The sequence below is a fragment of the Dama dama genome, chromosome 30 (assembly GCF_033118175.1).
Source record: "Dama dama isolate Ldn47 chromosome 30, ASM3311817v1, whole genome shotgun sequence".
Classification (NCBI taxonomy): Eukaryota; Metazoa; Chordata; class Mammalia; order Artiodactyla; family Cervidae; genus Dama; species Dama dama.
In genome coordinates, this window is record NC_083710.1 from 23,365,864 (window position 1) to 23,390,240 (window position 24,377).

General features: G+C 37.1%; 1 long non-coding RNA gene across 1 annotated transcript in view; it reads left to right on the plus strand.

Annotated features, from left to right (window-relative positions):
- Positions 1–5,450: 5,450 nt before the first annotated feature.
- The window catches only part of LOC133049131 (uncharacterized), a 36,974-nt gene continuing 18,047 nt past the window's right edge, over positions 5,451–24,377 (plus strand). Inside the window, exons 1-2 of the long non-coding RNA XR_009691221.1 lie at positions 5,451–5,773; positions 15,864–22,735. This is a non-coding gene — a long non-coding RNA (uncharacterized LOC133049131). The remainder of the gene's footprint in view (positions 5,774–15,863; positions 22,736–24,377) is intronic.

The window sequence follows — 24,377 nt, forward strand, 5'->3', positions numbered from 1 at the left end:
AACCATGACATTTAAAAATATTAGAATGATTTCTACATAGTCTTCCTCAAAAGATACAGTTTTCTATATGTGAGTATATAGAAAATGAAGCTATCTTAATTTTAAAAATCACAGAATAGAAGAAACCAATATGTATCCCATGCCAAATGTTAAGATCTTAAATAGCAGGGAAAGAAAAAAATACTAAATAATAAAGCACAAAGAGGTTCAGACAGAAGACAAATATTAAATCAAATGTTTATGATAAAAAATATGTTAAAAAATCTTGAAATACTAAAATTCAAATCTATTACAAAACACAGCTTTTTACACTTTGAACCTACGACAAGTCTTTCCAGTACAAAGACTCTTTAGTGAAATGGGACAGGATTAAACAAAAGTGTATTTAATGTCTCACAATTTGCTAAAAAATATTCAGACTAAAATTCATATATCTATTTAATATCAATTCTAATACTTTAAACTTGTCCTTCTAAAAGAAAGATGCTTTGAAGTATCTTTAATACAGGCAAAGAAAAAAAAAAAGGCAAAAGAAAATCATTTCCTTACCAGAAAGCAGTATTCTTAGGAAGGTTCTAGTCATTTCTTCATGCAAATAATAAGAAAAATCCATAAACACATATTAGTAATGTGATACTCTACAACTGATTTACTTCTGTTAATATTAATAATGATTTTAAAGTTCTAGTACTGTCACTAGTAAAAAATGCAAAAGTATCTTACTCTCATTTTTGACACTTATTTGTAAGAAAAGTGGTAGTTTATTACTGATTTCCTTTGGTCTGAAGGGATTTGAGGCTACCAAATCTCAGAAAGTCATAGTCTGAATTCTAATTACATGCCAAAATTGTTGCCTGGCACATAGTGTTTCTAAGTTTGCTGAATTAAAACAAGGTAAAACTACATGTATAGTAATACTCCGACAATTCTTTCTAAGATGGTGTTTTCTAGTTATAATCAGACAAATAATCTGTTTCTTCTAAAAAAGGGTTAAAGAGAAATCAGTGAGGATTACTCAAGCTTCATTTAACAAAAGGAAAAAAAAAAAAAAGGACAGTCAATTTTAGGCCAGTACTTTAAAATAAGGCAAATTTTTCATAGAATAAAAATTCAAAATCGTGTGTAAGTTTATACTGTTTTTAACTGGAGAAAGCTTATGTATCATGTAGAAGAAATATCTAATATAGTCACTGGGCATTCTTTTTCTTTTTGTAAACCAAATCAACTGACTAATATTTCTGATTGAACTTATTTTGTGACATTCTGAACAGTTACTATATTGCTTTACAGAGATAAAAATATGTATGTCTCCACAAAACCAAAAACAAACAAAAATGCAGTACACAAAGCATGATGAAAGAAGGGCTCCAGAATATGAAAGCTATTTTGAAATTTTCATCCTTAGCTCTAGATGAACATTAAAAATTATTAATTTGATTGGGAAAAAAGCTGTGCTACACACAAACACCTGAGGCTACATTTTGTAAATGTACAACTAAGACAACTTATCAGCATTAACACAAAGTGTAAAACTGGACTTTTATAAAACAGAATGAAGGGCAAACAAATGAAGATCAATGCTACCAGGAAGACTGATACCTTGCCTTCTCTAGTTCCCTCTGCCCCAAAACATGCAAACATAGCTTTAAAAAGAGCTGAGTTACAGTATCAACACCTTTCCCCACCATTGTTTTCCTGTGGTAATGTAAGACTTTTCTAGTCCTTACAATAAAAAATTAATTAGAACTGTCCATTTTTGCAGAGAAATATAGTTAATATACTTAATATACATCTGTTGGAATTCATATCTACATGCCCACAAGCCTAAAACCAAAATCTTCCTCTTGCTAGCACCACGTAAATGGGAAAATATTGTGAATGCTGTGGATTTTATTTAGGTGCTAGTGTGTTCTCAAGCTTCAGTGCATTATTTACAATAAAGGAATCTCTTCACTTCTTTTCAAGATGGCTTATTAAACCTAACAATCCCGCACCTATCACCTCCTAAAACAAACAAAAACCCCATACACCAGAACATTAAAAAAGTATGGTTAAATTTAACCAGCCTGGTGGAATTTATAAAGTCTCTCTCCACCCCACCCTCAAAATTCTACAAGTCACATAATAATTTGAATGAAAATTAAAGTTCGAAACCTAAAACAGCAAAACCTACTGACTCTGGTATTTTAGGTAAAATTACATTAAAAATAGAAATAGTTTCATACAATTTCATTAAAGCAAATTTTAGAGATGATAATTAGCATCTCTTATGAAATTTTCAACAGATGATTCAAAATAAACAGCTCTGAAAAAAAGTAATGAACACAGGTTGTGTCGTTCTAATTCCTGTTTTGAAGGTAATATAAAATAGTATGATTTATAAACTCAGCTATTCCACTTATTAACATAAATTATATTTATAGATTTACAAAGATTTACAAAAAAATTCCTAGGATCTTTTCATCTGAATATTTTCTAACAATGTATAACTGACCTAATGTGAGAATACAAACTCTTAAGTTTCAAAATTTCAATTACTATTCATAAAAAGTATAAATTTCTATTAAAAAATCTTTCAAAACCCATCTATGGCTATCTTGTTTATCAGTGAGTTTACCGATTTTCTTTGTAAACCACACCCGCCTTTTATCAAGATACAATAAAACCGAATGACAAGCTTTGTAATAAACAGAAATACATAGACGGTTGTCTCAAGCAACATCAAACAAAAACCAACTGAAAATCAACCAAATAAAACACAACACATCCACAGTGTTGTATGCTATACATTTCTTCATAATGAATTTATGAATGAAATCATACACACTGCACCTGTGCTACTTACCTGTTGTGTAGTCTAAATTAAGCAACATATATTTCTTGTAAATAAGGTTTTAAGTCCATTGCAATGGCTAAATTAGAAAAACCTATATATTTTAAATTATCTGTGAAACGTTTAAAAAATATATTTCAATTTCTGTGGGAAATGTGGAAAAGCTCATTCTTAACATTAAGAAAATTGAAGTTTCTTTTCATGGAAATAAAAGAAACAATTCTTCCTAATCTGCATCTGACAAATACATGTGGCTCAAGATGAAAATTTTCTGTCAGAGGAACAACAACAACAAAAAAAACCCACCCAAATTCAGTTTTTAACCAATAGAGAACAGGGGCAAATATATAAAAGTCTTGTAATCTCAGCCAGCAGAATTACAATTTTGCGAAAATTGTCTTCTCTAGGTTTTACTTTTAATATACATTTCAAAATCACTCGAAAATCCTTTATGGACGAAAAAAATACTACACATCAGCTTTTAAACTCCTCGTCTTAACGTTTCATTACGTGGTTTTCTAAAAGTGTAATTTTTTGGAAAGTCAAGAATTATAATCTAGTGTTCAACATTCAAACCCCCCAGTCCCGCTTCCTTCCAGCCAATCAGGGGGTAACAAGTTCGGTATTTTGGGAGCTCCGTTAGACACCATTTGAAAAACATCACATTGCGCTCTCCTATTCTCTTCGGGGAAAGATTCTAAGTGAGGGCGGGTCCCCCAATCTTTACAGAAATAAGAACTCAATCAATCGTTACATCAATTCCAGGGGCGGGGTGGCGGGGGTAGGTAAACTTTAGGCAGGCAGTCCTAAGAAGTGTGTGACTGAAAGCGTTATTCCTCTTTTTCGAACAATTGAATAGCTGCTGCAAAAATCAACTCCAGTATATTCGCAACCCAGAGTCGCGCGCCCCAAACGCAATACATCACACCAGGAAAGGGTTAATCTAGGGTGCCTTCAGCGCAGAAAAGGATTTAAGATCCAGTACATTTTTAATGAGGAATTTTACAAAGGCCATTATCTACCTATAAAGTATTAAAGTTAAAGCCGTCTCTGGCTCAAATCATTCAAGTGCAGTCGAGCAAAAATTGGTAGAAACTACGAGGAGGGAAAAAAAAATCACTAAAGGGAAAGGCAAATAACAGCCCTTTCCCCTCCGCCTCGAAGTCAAGAGCGCTCCCAAGAAAAGGTGGAGATTGCAAAATTACCGTTAAGTTCTCCGGGGAAAGACTTTTCGAGAGGAAAACATCAACACAGTTTCAAAGATTGCCTTTTTTTCCTTGCGACATGTTTCAAAGGCTGGAGAAGGAAAAAGTCTTCTAAGAAGAGTGCGGCTCGGAGAAGGAAATCGCAAGGTCGAAGCCCCATCTTTCATCTCACCCAAGAACACTCCCCCCACCCCCCACCCCACCAAGAAAGGACGACACCGTGAGAGCAAACGACCAAAATCCGGAGCAAAAAGCGAAAGTCCAGCATCTTTCCTAGGAGCCCGCTAAAACCTCAAAAGCCTGCCCCCGCCCCATCTTGCCCAAATTGGAAAAGCCAGACGCGAGTCAGTGCTACTCCTGCCGGGACCCAGGGACGCGGAGCCGGAGGGCGGCGTGGACAGACTCACATCGCGAGGGCATCTCCGGCTTTGGCGTCAGAGACAATACACACGGCTGGGTCCCGCGGGGAGGACTGTCCGCGTGTCGGACCGGAGGCACCCGCTACGCCGGGTCCTCAATTTTCCGCCGACCTCAAGTTTCTTGTCACGGGAAGACGGCCGCCGCGGACCGGGGAAACTGCGATAAAAGACGGCTCGGTTCGCCCACGGCGGGGGAGGGGGCGCCCGTCCCCTGCCTCCTGTCAAGGAGCCGCGGCCGGCCGAGCCCCAGCGCGCCCCGGCCCCGGCACCAGGCGGGGGGTCCCGCTGACAGATCTGCTGGGCGGCGGCCGCTGAGCCGCAGCGCGTCCGCGTCCCGCTCAAACTGCAGCTCCCCTCCCCCCACGCCCGCGACTCTCCGCGCTCCCGCCACATCCCGCCCGCCACCGCCCACTCAGACAACCCAATTACCCCCCAACCCTATCTCCTTCCACTTTTTTTTTTTTTTTTTGCGATTAAACTGAAGGCGGACCCACTGCCCCACTCCCTGCACCCCCCACCGCCTGCCGGTCCCACCACTGCCACCTCCCGAGTCCCGCTCTGCTACTTCTTCAGGCTCTTACCCGCTGCGCCAACCCTGACGAGGCTCCGCCAAGTGCCCTTTGCTCTAAATAAATTTTTGGGATTTTTTTAGTGATTTTTCGGCCGAGTCCTAGAGGCGCTATAGTCTCGGACAGGTTACCCCGTCTCTCCCGCTAGATTGATGAGATCAGGCATCACTCGAAAATGGCGCCGAAAGCGCTGAGGCTCCTCATTCAAATTCGTTAGAGCCAACCCCGCCGCCCCGGGGCATGCCGGGAACGCGGGCTGCCTCCACAGCTGTCAATACCGCCTCCTAACCCCCACTACGCTAGCCTTTCCCGACACTTCTGCTCATGCGCAAACTCCTACTCCAACCCCTCGCCTGAACATGCGCAGAATCCCCGCGTGGTCGCCGCTCTCCCTTCGCTTACTCAGCCGCGGTAGTCCTACCTCTTTTCCTGCGCGTGCGTGCAGCTCCCGTGCTCAGCCGCGGGGCTGGAGGGGCCATGGGGACTCTGGGCCCGAGGGTCCATAGGTGACATTATCAGTCGATAGGCGTTTATTCTACTGTTTGAGGAAAACAAACAGGGGTGCAGCTTAGGTGAAAAGAGAAACAGCTTATTGCCAGTGTCTAAACTAACAACGGAATGTGTCTGGGAGCGTGTGTATGGATACACGTGTACTTTAGAGCAGCCCCGCCTGTGTGCAGAGCTCTTGGTCTAAGTCAGCGCTTCACGGGAGCTATCGCACTTTAAGCCTCAAAACAACTTTATGAGGTAGGTACTGCTATTATTCTCCGTTTGCAGACCAGGAAACCAAGGCCCAAAGAGTTTAAGTAATTTCCCTAAGGTAGCACAGGTAGCAAGCACGTGAACGAGTCCGCATCTGTCAGATTCTGGAGGCCGGGTCATTCTCTACCTTGCTGTGCAACTTTTGATTGAATCTAGTCTCTCACTGTCTTCTCGTTCTTAAACATTCTGCCGGGGTTTGGAGAGGTGAATGGGTTATGGGCAGTTTTGGGGATCACTTAGGGGGATTAAAAAAATGATTGGTAAGGGAGCTTAATCTAGCAAAGATGGGTTTCTATTGTGCCACACATTGGTAAAGTAATAACAACTAGATACATTGTATTGACTGTACTCTGGGCTGCCATGGTGCTAACTAAACGCTTTACGGAATGATGTTTATTACCCACAACAGCTGTGTGAAGTAGGCGTTATCTTTATTTTACACAAGAGGATACCTGACACTCAGATTAAGAAACTCGCCCCAAAGTCTTAAAACTACTAAATAGAAGCACAAGACCTAGGCAGATCTATTCAGTGTCAAAAAAACTGGGCACTGTGATAGGACGGTAAATGATGATAAGCTATCAATATTGAATGCCTTCTTTAAAAACCTTTTAAAACTATTCACTTGCTTGAGAGAATTATTTCACCTGTTGCCAGGCTAGTTAAGATTAAAAAAAAAAAAAAAAAGACTGCCTTTGATCTTAAATGATTACATTTTAAGATTATTTTAAAACTGGTTGCTTTTTTCCTGATCCCAAGTTATTATGAATTCTCTAAAGAATCCAACAGTTAAATATCTGGGTCATTGTTACACTTTTTTCTAGTTTTTATTGTAAAACAACTTGTGATGAATCATAACTGTTGGAGTATACAGACAGACATCATTGCGAGAGTTAAATGAGACGAGTGTGAAAATGCCTCAAGTCCTAAGAAGGAAGGAAATGGGAGAAGGTAGCGTGGTTTGAGTTGCTGCTGCTGCTAAGTCGCTTCAGTCGTGTCCGACTCTCTGCGACCCCATAGACGGCAGCCCACCAGGCTCCCCCGTCCCTGGGATTCTCCAGGCAAGAACACTGCAGTGGGTTGCCATTTCCTTCTCCAATGGTTTGTGTTACTGAGGTACAATCAGAAGAGAAATGGATTTTAATAATTTGATAATTTGACATCATCAAGTAGAATCAGCAAGTAAGTGTGTGACTTACATCTCTATGGTACTTTTTGTGCACTGGTTAAGTGAATGAACTCTGGAACCAAACTGCTTGGGTTGGAGCTCATCTGTTATTTACTAGCTTTGTGACCCTACTATTTTCTCAGTTTGATCTTTTGTAACAGGATTATTGTTAGTACTTCATCCAGTTGTTTTAAGGATGTGAATGAGCTAATAAAGATATTTGAACAGTGCATGGTATATTAGTAAATGTTAGCTATTGTTGTGGGTCAGTCATTAACACTAATCTTTGAAGATGGTTTCTTTAGAGGTTTCTTAAAGACCAGGTTACAGTTAGGGCCATTAAGAATTAGCATTTGTGTTCAAGAGCCTCTTAAAATGATAAATCACAGGCAAATTATTTTTGTCAAATGGAGTGATAATTTCTGTCAGATGAATAAAGATGTTAATTTTGTTTTGCCATTTCATAAGAGTAACCTATGAAAATGGGTAGTTTTACTGCTCTAATTATTAAAGGGAGAAAAGGGGAAAACTCAGGCCACTCTAAAGTATAAAAACCATCCAAATTTCTATCATCTAGAGATGAACACATATTGTTTGTAATTTAACAATATACCTGTGGAGAGAATCAGTTAGCTGCAGTCTGGATAAGTGGTATATTTGGGGGAACTTATTTGCAAGACTGTACTAGAATATCATGAATTAGTAAAATTTTTATCCAGTCCATCCACTTTTAAGATTTATTCTGTCAGAATTCCAAAGTGCTGATATTAATAAATAATAACATTTATTGATTACATACTAGGTACTGTATGTCAGCTAAGCATGTATATCCATTTTCTCCTTGAATCTTCATAATAACTCATGAGGTAGGTGTAATTACTGTCTCCATTTTGCAGACTAAAGTTTATATAGAGGTCACTTTTAGAATTAAGTCCTGTTTGTTTCAGATCCTATTTAACAAAAAAGGATTTAAAAATCCTTCATTAAAGTTTCTTGATTCACTAACATGGGAGAAAACAAAGTCAAGTTACCTGGTTCTTATGCCTGAACAAAAAAACCCAACTGGAAAAAAAAAATGGTTTTGAAAATGAAGAATTTTATATTTGACCACAAGGGGGTGCAAATTCCCGAACTGAACTTGAAAGCAAAGAAAAAAAAGCACTTTTACTTCAGATCTTCAGATTCACAGGTAAAAAAACTAGTAAGAACACCTTCCTTGAACTTTAATACTTCACACAGTGATACACTTGATGAGAAGAAACAACTCAATTATTTAGGGACTCAATGGGGCAGAAGTTTTCAGCTTTCTTTCATCTTCAATACAGTGAAGAGTTAGTCACCCTACTCCCACCCCTTTTCACCCACCTAAGTTTGTTCTCTGCATACTCTTTTTGACTTGTCATAAGAGTAAAACTGAAGTCATAATTTAAAATTTGAGGTTTTACTTTGGAAACTGCCATGCAATCACCAGCAAATGAATGGTAAATATGGGTAGTGTGGAGAGCAGAGGTCTTGTAATTTCAATGCTTTTTTTTTCCCCTCCTGCTGTTTCTTAAGAGTAAGCTGCAACTAATGGAATGTTGGCTTCAACATATTAGCTTTAGATAAACTGTGAAAGTTACAGGTCTGTTCATCTTTTAAGGAAAAATGAAGCCTCTTGAGAAAACACTGTGAACAGTAACCTGAAAACTCAGTATACACTGGTGAATGTTTTAAATAACAGTTTGCATAGATGCAAATTGCACAGATGTAAAAGCTACATAAATAGCTTTTATTTTCCTGTTGTCTTGTTTTTCTGAGGTGGACTTAATTTTTTTAAAAAAACTTTTTTTACTTGGAAATAATTTCAAATTTACAAAAAGTTGCAAAAATAGAAATAGTTCAGAGAACACTCGTATCATTTACTTGCTCTTTTGCAAATTCTCTCTCTCCAAATATATATGTTTCTTTATATGCAATTTTTTTCTGAACCATTTGAGGTTAAGTTACATACATCTTGGCCCTTGATCCCTAAATATTTGTGTGTATTTCCTATCAACTTCATAAATTTACATTGAAAAAATACTTCAATCTACCATTGATATAGTCATTTTGTAGGTTGGTCCTTGTAGCACTTCCCTCTTCAATATAGGAGCCAGTCTGGGGTCAGGTACTACATTTAGTGGGTCTTGATTCTAGCTTCTTTTACTGGAACACTTTCACAGCCTTTCTTTATCTTTTATGACTTTGACATTCTTAAAGAATATAGTTTCTCCCTCCACCCTCCTTTTAGAGAGAACATTCCTTGTTTTTGTCTGATGCATCCTCATTAAGTTAAATTGAGGTTTTGCATTCTTAACCTGACTATGGCACAGGTGATAATGCGTCCTTTTGAGTACCACTTCTGGAAGCATGTGATAGCCGTATGTCTCTCACTGATGATGTTCATTTTGATTATCTGGTCTTTATGTGGCCAGAATTTTCCAGTGTATGGTTAACTGGGGTTTTTTTTTTTTTTTTTTTTTTTTTCTTCCTGGCAAATAAGCAGTCTGTGGGGAAATACCTAAAGATACATCCTACTCATCAAAGTTCCCATTTAAATTTAGGATATGTTACTGCCAATACAGTTTTACAATGATGGTTGTAACATGATTCAACAAATCTATTAAGTCCTTTGATATTGACCAGTCAGTCCACAGCATTCTACTGCAAACAGAGGGCCCTTTCTTCTCCTCTGTTTATTTATCTGCAATTAACTTATGAATTCCTGTGTTTTTCCACTTCTGTATTTTGTTTACTTGTGTTCTATCTATATTTGTATGTGTATATTTTGTATATTTTTTTCTGAACCATTTCAAGGTAAGTTACACACATCATGACCTTTCACCTCTATTTTAAAGTCCATATTTGATTAGTTTTGGTGTTTGAATTGTCCTAGATTCAGCTAGTGGGAGCACCTTTAATCTGGGTCCTATGCCTTTGTGATGTGCCTACATCATTTTCTGGGAATACTTACTTGCTTTCTGGTATAGTAAGATGTTTCAAGTCTAGCTCCTGCCCTAGCCCTGGAGTTAGCTTTTTCTTTAAAGAACACTGTTTCCTCTTAATGCAGATCATATTAGAGACCAAGGTTAGGTTCATTGCTGCTTTTTGGACCATTTAGGAGACAGAGTTAGGAAATATATATGTGTATATGCACATTAAAATATGCATATACTAATATATGTATCTGTTAATAACATGGGTTTAATTTTAAATTCTTTGTTATAACTATAATTGAGAAGATATAGCAATTTATAAAGTTCTGAATAAAGTCAAATCACAATTCACATTAACAACTCATGCAATTTTCATGTTCCCTTAATAAATGTCTGTACAAATAATTTTATAAGGTCACAATGTGAACTAGTTTTGTCTTTTTCCACTTAACATGTAAGAAGCATGAGTTACTATGTTAGTTTTACAATCTCATTCTGAATTTCTCTGCTACATTATCATTTAGTAGAGTCTACCATTCCTCTGTTGATGGATATGTAGGTTGTCTCTAATTTTTAGTTATTATAAATAATCTTGAAGTGAATATTTTTATGCTTTTCTAATTGACTTTCTTTTTTATTTATTAGATGATTTCTCAGAAGGGAGGATACTGGTTCTCAAAAGGTAGCTATGTTTTGATGAGTTTGATATGTAGTGGCACACAGATTAGTCAAACGTGTAAACAGGATATATAGAGATGAGAAATATGTAATCCCTGTTAGCAAGGAGCTGAAAATCCAATAGAGGAAAGATAAATTCTTTAAAGTTATAATTTGAAGTATATAGGAAGAACATTTCACCCAGGTTAGGAATAGGTGGCTCAGGAAAGCTTTCTAGGAGGTGGTGGTTGAGCTGTGTCTTGAAGGATATCTCCTTGGTGAAGACTTAAAGGATTGGAATTGTCCCGGTGTAAAAGAGAGAGCAGAAACAGGCCTTTCAAAGCATTTTGAGCAGAATCACTGGAATGTTAAGAAAACAAGAGTCAGAAGGAGCCTGGCAAGGTCAAGAAGATTCAGGTAGTTTGTGTGATTTGTGGTCTAGATGCCTATGGAGGAGTTGGGAAATTAGCCTGATCAAGTGGATAGAGGTTTAACCATGAAGGGCCTTACATGTCACTTTTATATTGATGCAATTGAAAAATCTGAAACCAATGAGTAATATCAGATTTATATTTTAGAAATTCACTTTAACAAGGGTACTGGAGAACAGATTAGAAAGTACAAGAGCAGTGATAGAAAGTCCTGCAGAGGCTATGGTATCAACAGTATCCAGGCAAGAGATAAAAAATACTTGAAGCGCAGATTAGAAATGATGGTGAAATGAAGTATAAACAAAATTGACTTTACTTCTTCAGTTTTAATGTGTAACTATTTACAGGTAACTGTTTAGCATCTACTCTGTTATGTGGAGAAGGAAATGGCAACCCACTCCAGTGTTCTTGCCTGAAGAATCGCAGGGACGGGGCAGCCTGGTGGGCTGCCGTCTATGGGGTCGCACAGAGTCGGAAACGACTGAAGTGACTTAGCAGCTGTGTTATGTAGGGCTTCCCTGGTGGCTCAGTCAGTAAAGATTCCACCTGTAGTGCAGAAGACCCGGGTTTGATCCCTGGGTCAGTAAGATCCCCCGGAGAAGGGAATGAACATCCACTCCAGTGTTCTCGCCTGCAGAATCCCATGAACAGAGGAGCCTGGTGGGTAAGAGTCCATGGGGTCACAACGAGTTGGACACGACTGAGCGACTTAACACTGTTATGTCTTGTTTAAGGTCCTGAGCATCTAGGGGTGAGAAAAACAGCCACAGTTCCTCTCTCTGTGGTGTAGTCTACTAAGAGAAATGAGGATTAAGTTAATAATCATACAAATTACCATTGTGCTAAGTACAGGATGCCATGAAAAATACAGGATGCTATGAAAGCATACACAATGGAGACTTACCACTGGAGATTTAAATAAGGCTTTTCTAAGGGTGGCGGGTTGGACGGGGTGGGGTGGGGGGTGGTTCCCTGGTGGCTCAGATGGTTAAGAATCTGCCTGCAATGCAGGAGACTGGGGTTCGATTCCCTGGGTCAGGAAGATCCCTGGAGAGGGGAATGGCAACCCACTCCAGTATTCTTGTCTGGAGAATTCCACGGACAGAGAAGCCTGGTGGGCTACAGTCCATAGGGTTGCAAAGAGTCAGACACAACTGAGCAACGAACCCTTTCCAAGGAGGGACAGTTAAACTGAGACTTAGGAATTAGGTAGGCCAGAAAGACAGAAGGCCACTCTAGGCAAGAGAGGAGCATATGTTCATGTCCTGTGCCAAAACGACCAGTAAATTCAGTGCCCATATGGTTAAAGCAGAGTAAGCTAGGATGGAGAAAGTTGAAGCTAAGACTAAAGAGGTTTAGGAGCCTTTGTATATGGAGAAGAGAGAGAAGGAAGCATGTAGTAGGACTCCTTGGTTTCTGGTGTACCATTTCCTGAGATAGGGAAACACAGAACAGGTTTGATGGATTTTGATGTGAAATGTTGATTTTTATATGCCTTTGGGTTAAGTACAATCCTCCCATCCTCTGGAGAGATAACTGGATATTAGGATTGGTGTTTTGATTTGGAAGTCTGGAACTTTAGGGGAAGTTCTGGTGTGTGCTGTTATCTATAGATTTACTAGAATTTTATCTATTTACTACAACTTGACTAATTGTAGTTGTAGACGGTAGTTTAAACTGTGAGATTGAATGAGATCACTGCAGGAGGTATGTAGAATGATTAAGGTTCACCACAGAATCTTGGAGAACATTGTTAGCTACACAAAAAATGTATATACACAGGATAAATTTTGCTATAAATGGTAAAGAAACATGACAAATCAAAAAATATTTTTTAACATATAAAGCAGATAAAGGGTTAATAAGAGGTCTATAAGAAAAACAGAAGTTAACAAATACACAGCAAAAGAAGAAAAACAAATACAGGTTTTTCTTGTTTTTCTTTTTTAAATAAGTTCTTGGAGAGGTTTTGTTTATTAATCCAACTTTAAGTACTTAAGGAAAGCAGAAGTTATAGAAGTTATAAAATTCTAAAAGCTAAATATTTAAGAGACCTTTAAAAGCCTCCTTGAAAGTGATTGCTGGTAAAATTTACAAAGACTAACCAGAGCTTCAAGTTGAATTTAAAAGTCAAGGAAGAACTAAGTTTTTTAGTTCATGACTTTGATAAGAATTTAAATGACCTCTGAATATTCTTTTCAGTGCACAAAAGCCATTTAAAAAAACTCCTCACATTGATGGTATGAGTGAGGAAAGGCTGGTGGGAATATAACTTAAAGCAGGCCTTTTGAAAAGTAATTTAGCAATAATAAAAAGGGTGATAGAAATATTCATCTTTCCTGCCAGAAATTCCAATTTCAGGAATCTAGTCTAGATGAAATAAATCTGAACCATGGGAAAAGATCTATATAGGAAGATGCCCAGAATATTAAATACAGTACTATGTAGCAGAAAGGGAGGATTGGGTTGGAATGTCCAATAGTAGTAAGGTTATTACGTAAATTGTGGAAAAATCACTGGATTTACTATTAGCAGCATCACAAAATGATGCATACCAGCTGGAAAACTATTTATAATTGCAAGATGTAGAGGTATAATTAGGATGATTAGGACTACTTTTAAAAAATACATAGAGGGGAAATACAAGAAAAAACTTTCAACCCATATCAAGGTTTTCTGATCAAAGCTAAAAATATACACTTTAAAAAGCCAGTCTAAAATTTGGCATTGTTGATACTATCAAACAATCCTTCTGTGGAACATGGATATTCTATGAGCTAGTCTAGTGATTCTTAAAACGTTCAGAATTTGTTGATAATTGCAGGTCCCCCGTCTCTGGAATTGTGTGCACGTGTGAACTGTTTGCATGTAATTTTATTAGATTTAGATGATGGTCGATGGAGATCCTGAAGAAAAGCAGAGGAAAATGGTTCATTTATATGGTTGGCAGGATAGTGGTTCTCCAAAAGTCCACATCTTAATCCCTAGAATCTGTGAACATGTTATTATGTGGCAAGGGGTATTCAAGTTGCAGACAGAATTAAGGTTGCTACTCACATGACCTAAAAATAGATTATCCTGAATTATCTGAGTAGACCCAATATAATTTCACAGTTTTTCTAGATGTGGAAGAGGGAAGCAGTATAGTCAGTGTCAGAGTGTTGAGATGGGAGAAAGACTCAACCAGCCATTGCTGGCTTTGAAGATAGAAGCAGGCCTCAAGCCAAGAGATGAAGGCAACTTTTAGAAGCTGGAAAAGCCAAGAAAACAGATTCTTCCTTAGAGGCTCCAGAAAGGCTCCAAATTCTTCCTTAGAGGCTCTGTCTACACCTTGATTTTAGCCCATTGAAACCTGTTTGGGACTTCTGACTTCTGGTACTGTAACATAATACATTTCTGTTGTTTTAAGCCACCAAATTTATGGTAATTGTTAAAGTGGAAGTAGGAAGATATTGAATAATATATGTAAACAGTGACTTTACGTGTGTGTTGATATGTGGCTGTGGTAGTGAATATGCAAACATAGAGATGTAATTCCTGGTTTTGAGAATTTCGTAACAGCCTAGACTCTGTCCTTGTTCTGTGTCTTCAGCACAGTTCTGCTTACTCACTCAGTTGTGTCAAATTCTTTGCAAACCCATAGACTGTAGCCCGCCAGGCTCCTCTGTCCATGGATTTTTTTCAGGCAGGAATACTGGAGTGGGTTGCTATTTCCAACTCCAGGGGATCTTCCTGACCCAGGGATTGAACCCAGGTCTCTTGTATCTCCTAATAAAGATTTAATGGGAATGAATGATACTTAGCACCAGTTATTCTGCCACCTGAACAAATTTGAGAATTACCTTTTTTTTTACTGTCTTATTATGCTCTGTGTGTTCTTATAATCTAAATTAAAATGGTAAGAATATAAAATGTTAAATATTTGTTCTATATTGATTGTAAAAGCTGTTTTTTTAAAATTTACTTCTTAACCTTTCATTTTGTATTGGGGTATAGCCAATTAACAGTGCTGTGATAGTTCAGGGGAACAGTGAAGGGACTCAGCCATACACGATCCATCCTTCCCCAAACTCCCCTCCCATCCAGGCTGCCATAAACATAGCAGAGTTGAGCAGAGTTCCTTGTGCTATACAGTGGGTCGTCATTGGTTATCCATTTGAACTATAGTAGTGTTCACATGTCCATCCTGAAGGCTGTTTTCTAATTGAAATAAATTGATGTTTTTTGAGTATCTCTTATGGAAAAAGTGTTCTAAGACTGTTTTGTACTTAATTATCATATATTTAAAACATTGTGCTAAAAATAGCAATGCTTAGGATTTTTCCCCTAAAAAAATGCTAGGAATATTATCACTAGTAAACTGGAAGAATTATAATAAGGCAAAAAGAATTCAGGTTTATTGTATAGCACGTGGAACTTGGCTCAATGTTATGTGGCAGTCTGGATGGGGGGCAGTGGGGGAGAATGGATACATGCCTCTGTAGGGCTGAGTCCCTTCACTGTTCACTTGAAACTGTCACAGTGTCGTTAACTGGCTGTACTTCAATACAAAATAAAAAGTTCATAAAGAAAGAAAAAAGAATAACACTTGAGAATAATGGCTGCTTTGAAGGTGTTTCTTATCTGTGTCATATATCTATCCATGGCTATTCAGTTTCTACTATGAGCTTTTAATTTTTCAAGTTTAATATTTACCTGGAAATTTTAAATTAAGCCTTTAGTCAGATGAGTGTATATATATTTGTATATCCACATATATTGATAAAAATATTGTATATGTTGGTAAAAATATCAAATCTAGGTAATTTTTTGTACTTTTTTGTTTAACGAAATCATTGAAAGTACTGTTTGTCTTTTTTTAGGTCTGTGAAGTGTCAGACCTCAAGATGGACAACAGCTGTTTCATTAGATACAGCATCTAGTTCTCCAGTCATAAACCTGTACAACATTCACTGAAATTTGTTGGTAATGTGATGAGTTCTTCCCACATATTCACCCATTTACATTCCCTTTTTAAAGTACAAGTGTGTCTTTTATTTCAGATATTGATAATATCTTTGTTCTGTGAAGTAACTTTGATAGTCTTTCCTCATAACTAAATTGATAAAACAATGATACAATCCTCCTCAGAAGGAACTTAAATGGTTCATAAGTATATGCTTTAGTTAATTAGGTATCAGTTTATAAGTAGTTCTTTATTATACATAAATATTTTGGGAGGACCCTTTAAAAGTCATCAAAGGAAAAAAAAAAAAAACTACTTTTAGAGTAGCTTCTTTTAGAGTAGTTTGTTTTTATGGTATATCCATGTTAGTTATATGGGAGGAAATTTACACATGGATCAGGAGATATACTTCTGTTTGGGGAAATTTGCTTTGCATGGTTTTGAGCCCTAGTTTCTGAAAGTGACTTAGGACAGATGCATACATATTTTCAACTCTGATTCTGTTAGGATTTTTCTCTACGTGAGAAATTGTTTTGCTTCTGTGTTCTTGGCCACAGATTGTAGGACTGAATTAAAATTCATTTACAGTTATTAATGGTAATATTTACTAACGAAGTATGAATTACCCTGCTCCCAACCCATTACAATAAGGATACTTGGAAAGGCATACACCCATTTGTTTCAGTTATCTACCTTCTAAATAATTAGTGTGAAAGTGTTGACCTTAAATGATATATTAAATATAGTGTTCTGAAATATTGTTTTAAAATAATTTAAATTTTCTTAGTAAAGGAAAGTTAGCCTATTCATGTTTGGAATCATAGACTTTATTAGTTAAAGCACACCTATTTGTAATTGCGCCCTGGAGCTGCTGAGAACAAATTCATTCCCATCTATATGTGATAACCCTTTAAGTATGACCATTAGTATTTTCAACCATGAGGACAACTGAACCTCGACTCTCCAAATATCCATAGTTTCTTTAGTGGCTTATGATTTTAAACACTTCATACTCTTGGTTCCCTTTTCTGGTTATTCTCCAGTTTAACAGAGCCCATCTCAAAAAGTGACACCCCAAATGGTAGATCATGTACCATATGGCCTGAAATACACAGGTGTTGGTTAACTTTTTGTCTAGCCATTAAAATGTGTGTATTTAAGGAACAATTTAAATAATATAAAAGACTGGTAAATAATAAAAATGGGTATATTCTTGACTCTGTGTCAAAGGAAAATTGAAGGGATTTCATAATAAACAAACTTCACATTGAGTGAAGTGGTAAAGAAACTGCAGGAGACACAGGAGATGTGGGTTTGATCCATGGGTCAGGAAGATCCCCTAGAGGAGGAAACAGCAACCCACTTCAGTATTCTTGTCTGGAAAGTCCCACGGACAGAGGGACCTGGTGGACTACAGTCCATGGGGTTGCAAAGTGTCAGACACGACGGAGTAGGCACACACGATAAACAAACTTTACGATGAGTAAAAAACATTTAATGGCTTTCTCAGAGGCTTTCTTGACTTGGAAAGAACCTTTTCCTAGAAGTTGAGGAGGACAAGAATCTATTGACATTCATTTCTTACTCATTTCTAGTAAACAGAAGTCAAATTGGAACTCTCTGGGCTCTAGGAGATATGACTTGAGGCCATGTGACCAGTTCAGCTTCATGCTACATTTCTATTATTGATATGTAAAAAATTATTTCTTGTAGAAGAAATATATAGGGAAATAAGGAGAATAAAATACCTCACGTTCTCTTTTGGCAAAGAAATGCTTATGTGTTTTAAACAAATTAACTTTTTAAGGCAGCTCTGAAGAAGTAATTTATTTTAAATAGGTGAACAGTTTATAGCTCTTATGGGAATACTTTTCCCTTACTTTTCTTCATCGTAGGATTAGGCCCTATGTTTTTAATTTAAGTCCTTTAATTTTTGCTGTTAACATTTAATTTACTTGATGACCCCATACTGTTAACTTTTGACCCAGTGAACTTAGATGGTATATGCAGACCACATAGCTAATTTTAAAGAAACCCTTAAAGAAAAATAATGTTTGAAGTGAAACAGAAGATTAAATTCATTTCAATGTTCATGTAGAGGAGTAGCACACATATACTTAACCAAAGAACTTTTTTCCCCTTTGGAGAATGTACTTTTATAAACACGGGGCTTTTACAATTAGATGTTTATGCTGTTGGCAAAACAACCCAAAACTGGTGTGACTTAACTGCAGTACTTCTAATAAACTGCAAAACCACTGATAGAGTACAGTAGATAGGAATCCTTTTCCTGACAAGAAATTCTTATAGCATGTAGCTAAATCTAATGGTCCTTACACTATCTCTACTTACACTCAGTTTCCTTTCCTATTATATAAAATTGAGATTCCCAAAGTTTAATCCTTAGATGTGAAAAATGTTAGCACATATCAGTTTCAGTTCAGTCACTCAAGTTGTGTCTGACTCCTTGCGACCCCATGAACTGCAGCACACCAGGCCTCCCTGTCCATCACCAATTCCCGGAGCTTGCTCAAACTCATGTCCATCGAGTCGGTGATGCCATCCAACCATCTCACCCTCTGTTGTCCCCTTCTCCTCCTGCCTTCAATCTTTCCCAGCATCAGGGTCTTTTCCAGTGAGCCAGTTCTTCACATCAGGTGGCCAAAGAATTGGAGCTTTAGCTTCAGCATCAGTCCTTCCAGTGAATATTCAGGACTGATTGCTTTTAGGATGGACTGGTTGGATCTCCTTGCAGTCCAAGGGACTCTCAAGAGTCTTCTCCAACACCACAGTTCAAAAGCGTCAATTCTTTGGCACTCAGCTTTCTTTATAGTCCAACTCTCACATCCATACATGACTACTGGAAAACCATAGCTTTGACTGGATGGACCTTTGTCGGCCAAGTAATGTCTCTCCTTTTCAATATGCTGTCTAGATTGGTCATAGCTTTTCTTCCAAGGAGCAAGTGTCTTTTAATTTCATGGCTGCAGTTGCCATCTGCAGTGATTTTGGAGCCCAAAAAAATAAAGTTTCTCACTGTTTCCATTATTTCCCCATCTGTTTGCCATGAAGTGATGGGACTGGATGCCATGATCTTAGTTTTCTGAATGTTGAGGTTTAAGCCTGCTTTTTCACTCTCCTCTTTCACTTTCATCAAGAGGCTCTTTAGTTCTTCTTTGCTTTAGTTGTTAATTATAATAAAGTTCAAGGCTTCTTCCAAATTACTTGATGTAAAGATACTTTATGTATAACTTTTATTTGCCCTTAAAAGTGGATCTGCAAACTTACTTTTGAACATTTCCTCCCTAATTATAAAATAGTATATGAGTCCTGTTATTTATTGAACTGTGTAAAATGCAGCTTAATCATTACTATTGATAATTTCAAATATGTCACATTTACTTTATTCAAAAATGAACAGAGAGTTAAGCAATAACTGCTGTGTGCTAACCACCATTAGGTACAGGGGTATTAACAAGGCTTCTAGTATCTGGAAGTAGTGCAAGCTATATATGTTTCTATATAAACATTCATAGGGCTTCCCTGATGGCTCAGTGGTAAAGAATCTGCCTGCCAATGTAGGAGACCTGGATTTGATTCTTGGGTTGGGAAGATCCCCTGGAGAAGGAAATGGCAACCTACTCCAGTATTCTTGCCTGGGAAATCCCATGGACAGAGGAGCCTGGCGGACTACAGTCCATGGGGTCGTAAAGAGTTGGATACAGCTTAGTGACTAAATAACAACATAAAACCTTCATGGTTTGCTAGTAAGAACATGATTGTTGTTTCACAGTGTAAATACTAGAGGGAGTGTTCGAAAATGTGCTTTTATTTTATTTTTTAAATAAATGGAAGTATTTTTGTGTAGTTTTATAGCCATGGAGGGAAATAATGAGATTTTGCCCTGGGATGTTACGCCTGAAATAGAGATAAGAGTCTTGAATGACTCCCTGGTCCCCAGTTTGGCTGTGCAGTACAGTTTTACTGGAATAGAGACAAATGGAGGAGGAATGGGGCGTCTATGTATGTATGTATGTATGTGTAAAAGTGTGAAATGGAAAACTAGGAAGGGGGGGATGAGAAATTCAGTGAAGCCATACCAAATATGGAAGATTAACTGCCAGTGGGGTGTCCATGTGGAGAAGTTCACGAGGGAGCTCAGCATCTGCGTGTCTGAGGCTGAGGAGAAATGCCTGGGCTGAAGGCAGATATCATTAAATAGGTGTTAGTTAAAGTCAGGGGATGCCATTGCTCATAGAGATGGAATATATGGAGAAGAAATGAGAACCAGCATTAGTAAATGGGCAAATTAGGAGGAGGAAGATAAAGAACCGATAAGAAATAACGGAGGAAGGGAAGGGAGCACCAACTGAGCTGTGAGCAGCCGATGGGAGAGAAGATTCAGAAGGAAAGAAGTCAGGAGGGTCAGACAGTAAACATGAGTGGAATCAATAGAAAAACATGATGGCAATTTTGTTATTAGTATTGTTTGCCAGAATGTTTGCAGTGCATGTTCAGTGTACTGATGGTAGCAGAATTCTGTTTGTGTTGAGTTGAAAAGTATATTGAAATTGAGAGAGGTTATATTAAATTTATATTATTCCAAGTCTCCTCAGCTTTCTTTTTTTTTTGTCACGCCATGCAGCTTGAGGAATCTTAGTTCCCTGAGCAGCGATCAAACCCAGGGACCCAGCAGTGAAAGCGCTGTGTCCTAACCACTGGACTGCCACGGAATTTCCAAAACTTTTCATCTCTTATTCAAAATAGAATTAAAGAATGGTAGTTGTAGGGAGGAAGTTAAAAGATAGAGGAGGAGATTCTACAGTGAAAAGAGTTTAACATAAAATGTGGGGGAGAGACAGCAGAAAGGGGAGATTAAAAAGAGAAGGGATTTTAAAAAAAAGGAGGGATAAAGGTAAAGCAAGACCTTAAGAGATGAAGAAATATTAAATACTGATACAGGATCAACGGTGTAAGTAGAGGAACTGAGCTGGAAAAGAAAAGGAAGGATACTTCTTCCTCTGAGATTAGAGAGGAGACGAAGATGGTTACATGTATAACTTAAATTGTGGGACTGAAATGGAGATTCATGGCTGATACTTTTGATTTTTTTTCTGATAAAGGAAACATAAAAGATAAATGCATAGGTGAGTTTAAGTAAAAGTATAATACATGCTATAAGGAATGGGAGAGGGAGCAAGGTTATAAGCAGGAGAGATTGATGAGCCTGGGAATCTAGGCTGGATAGGAAATGACGTGAAGGTATGTGAAAGATTGTGGTTTGAAGGAAAATGGAATAGTTGAGAACTGAGGTTAAAATAAGGTAAGAAAGCAGGTGTTAAGGGAGTAAATGGAGTGAGTAAATTTCCATGCCTGTTTGTTGCTCATATGTATTTCTGAGCAAAAGGTATTCAACTATAATATACTTTAATGACTGAATAAGTATTCTACTATAGAATATTAGGTTGTAAAATAAGCAGTTTCTTATTTGGGAGTCTTTTTATTGATTCCTGCCAATTTTTCTCTACTGGTAAAAGGAACAATAAAATAATTAAATTTTTGAGTTATTTCCTTAGGGTGCAATCTTAGAACTGGATTTTCTGGTAGGTCTTCATAATGAGCCTTTTTATTTTTGGGCTTCCCTGGTGGCTCAGATGGTAAAGAATCTGCCTGCAATACAGGAGACTGGGGTTCAATCCCTGAATTGGGAAGATCCCCTGGAGATGGGAATGACTATCCACTCCAGTATTCTTGCCTGGAGAATTTCATGGACTGAGGAGCCTGGTGGGCTACAGTCCATGGGGTTGCAAAGAGTCAGGTGTGACTGAGCGACTAACACTTTTTCTATCTTTATTTTAGGCCTATTTCTAACAGGCTTGTTTATGTGCATTCTTACTCTATCCTGGATTGGAATCAGAAAATTGGACAATGTTGCAGGTTCTGACTGATGCAGGCACAGGGACCAGCCAAAGTGAGAAATGCTAAGTAAAAGTCCTTTTTCATGGGAATAGTGATGGGTGTTTTAAAAACTTGGAATCAAGTACACTTTTTATGAGTACAATAAGAAATGATTCATGAGCTGAATAACAGGATATAGTGGTCAATTTAGAAATACATATTCAAATTAAATAAAAATCTCTATGGATAACCTACATTTGTCAACAGCATCCAATTTTAGGAAAGGTTTTAAAAAATCATGAATAATCATCAAAGCCACTGCTCCTCAGACTTTTCCACAAAAGTTTGGTTAATGGCAGAGAAGAGTGAATAACTGCCCCAAAATCTGGGTCCCAAGATAGAATTTTCTTTAGTTTTGTGTTTTGTCTTTAATTTAAAATGAAAGTGCATTATATACCATAAGAGTCCTATGGTTAATATAAATAAAATGCTTATAATTTTTTTCAAAGTCTCTGAGTAAAATCGATATCTTAGAAGATGATCCAAGTTTATTCTGCTTTTAACACCCTGAAATACTGAAAGTTCCCATTGCCTAAAGCTGGACTTGTACAGGCAAGGTTCTAGGCTATTTCATGGTTGTACAATACATTCCTTTTCAGTTCTTTCTCCTACAGTGTAGCCAAAGCTATTTATAGTGGTATATGGCAGGGAATTGATTGATTAATGCTTACCCACATTTAAACTGAGAGTGTTACAGAAACTGAAAATTCACAGAGTGAAATTTCAACAGACTACACTACAAGAAAAGTTAAAGAAGTCCTTCAGACAGAAGGGAAATGATACCAGGTGGAAATACAGATTTACACAAAGGGATGATGAGAGCTGGAAAAGGTAACTACGTAAGATTTTTTTCTATTTACTTCTCTTTTAAGATAATCAACTGTTTAAAAAAAGTAATATCAATATATTATGGGGGTTACAACATGCACAAGTGAAATATATGAAAACAATAGCATAAAGTCCAGGAAGGGAAAAATAAAAGTATGATATTTGCTGTACATATAGTAGTGTAATATCACTTGGAAGTAGACTGATAAGTTATATATACAGACTATAAACCCTAAAACAACCAGTAGAATAAAAAAAACAATATTAGATAGTAAGCCAACAAATGAGAAAAAATGGATCCATAAAAAATTCAATCTGAAAAAAGGCAGAAAAAGGAAAAAAGGAACAATAAACAAATGGAACATAGGATAAGTAGAAAAACAGAAAACAGCAAGATGATAGACAAATCTAATCATATCAATAATCACATTAAATGTAAATGATCTAAAAATCCTCATTAAAAGGCAGAGATTATCAGATTGGATAAAAGCAAAACACTTTATATACAAAACCACAACAGTGTTAAGAATGAAAGGATGGAAAATTCCATGCTGATGCTGACAATTAGTCAAAAGAAAACTGGTGTGGCTAGATTAACATAGTGAAAAAAGTAGGATTTCAAAGTGAAAAATATTACGAGATAATGAAGGTCATTTCATGATAATAAATGGGCCAGTTAATCAGGAATACATAACAATCCTAAATGTTTATGCCCCACATAACAGTAGGTTCACAATATATGAAGCAAAAACTGACTGAACTGTAAGGAGAAAAAGAAAAATCTATGATTATAGTCAGAGATTTCAGTACACCTCTTTTAATAATTGCTTGAAAAAGTTGAAGCCTAGCAAGGATGTAATAAACTTAAATAACATTATCCAGCAATATTACCTAATTGACTTCCTAGAACATTTCACTTAAAATAACAGAATACACATTTCCTTTCAAGTATACATGAAACATTTACCCAGAGTGAGCATATTCTAGGCCAGGGGTCAGCAAACTATTGCCCTACTGCCAAATCTAGCCTGGTTTTATATTGCCCTGTGAACTAAGAATGGTTTTCATATTTTGAAAGGTTTCTTGGAAAAACAGAAAAAATTTTTGACAGGCTTTTTGTCCTGCAAAGGTTAGAATATTTACTTCCTGACCCTTTACAGAAAAAGTTTTCTGATCTCTGTTTTAGGTCATAAAATATGTCCCAGTATATTTTAAAGGATCCCAATCATGCAAAGTATGTTATGGCTACAAAGGAATTAAATAAGAAATCAGTAACAGAAAGCTAACTGGAAAAATCCCTAATATTTTGAAACAAATATAGTCCATTGATTAAAGGACTCAAAAGTGAAATCAGAAAGAGTTTTGAACTGAAGGAGAATAAAAACACATTATCGAATTCTGAATAAATGAAATGCCTGTATTAGAATATACCAAAGAAAAAACCCTCAAAGCAATGACCTCAACTTAAGAAGAGCAAATTAAACACAAAGAAGCAAAAAAAAAAAAAAAAAAAATTGAAATAATTTAGATTGAAATGGAAAACAAAAATCAATTGAGAATATCTGTGGGATGAAAGCTTGGTTCATTAAGGTCAGTAAAACTGATAAACCTTTAGCCAGACTGGTGGGGGGGGGGGCGCGGGGGG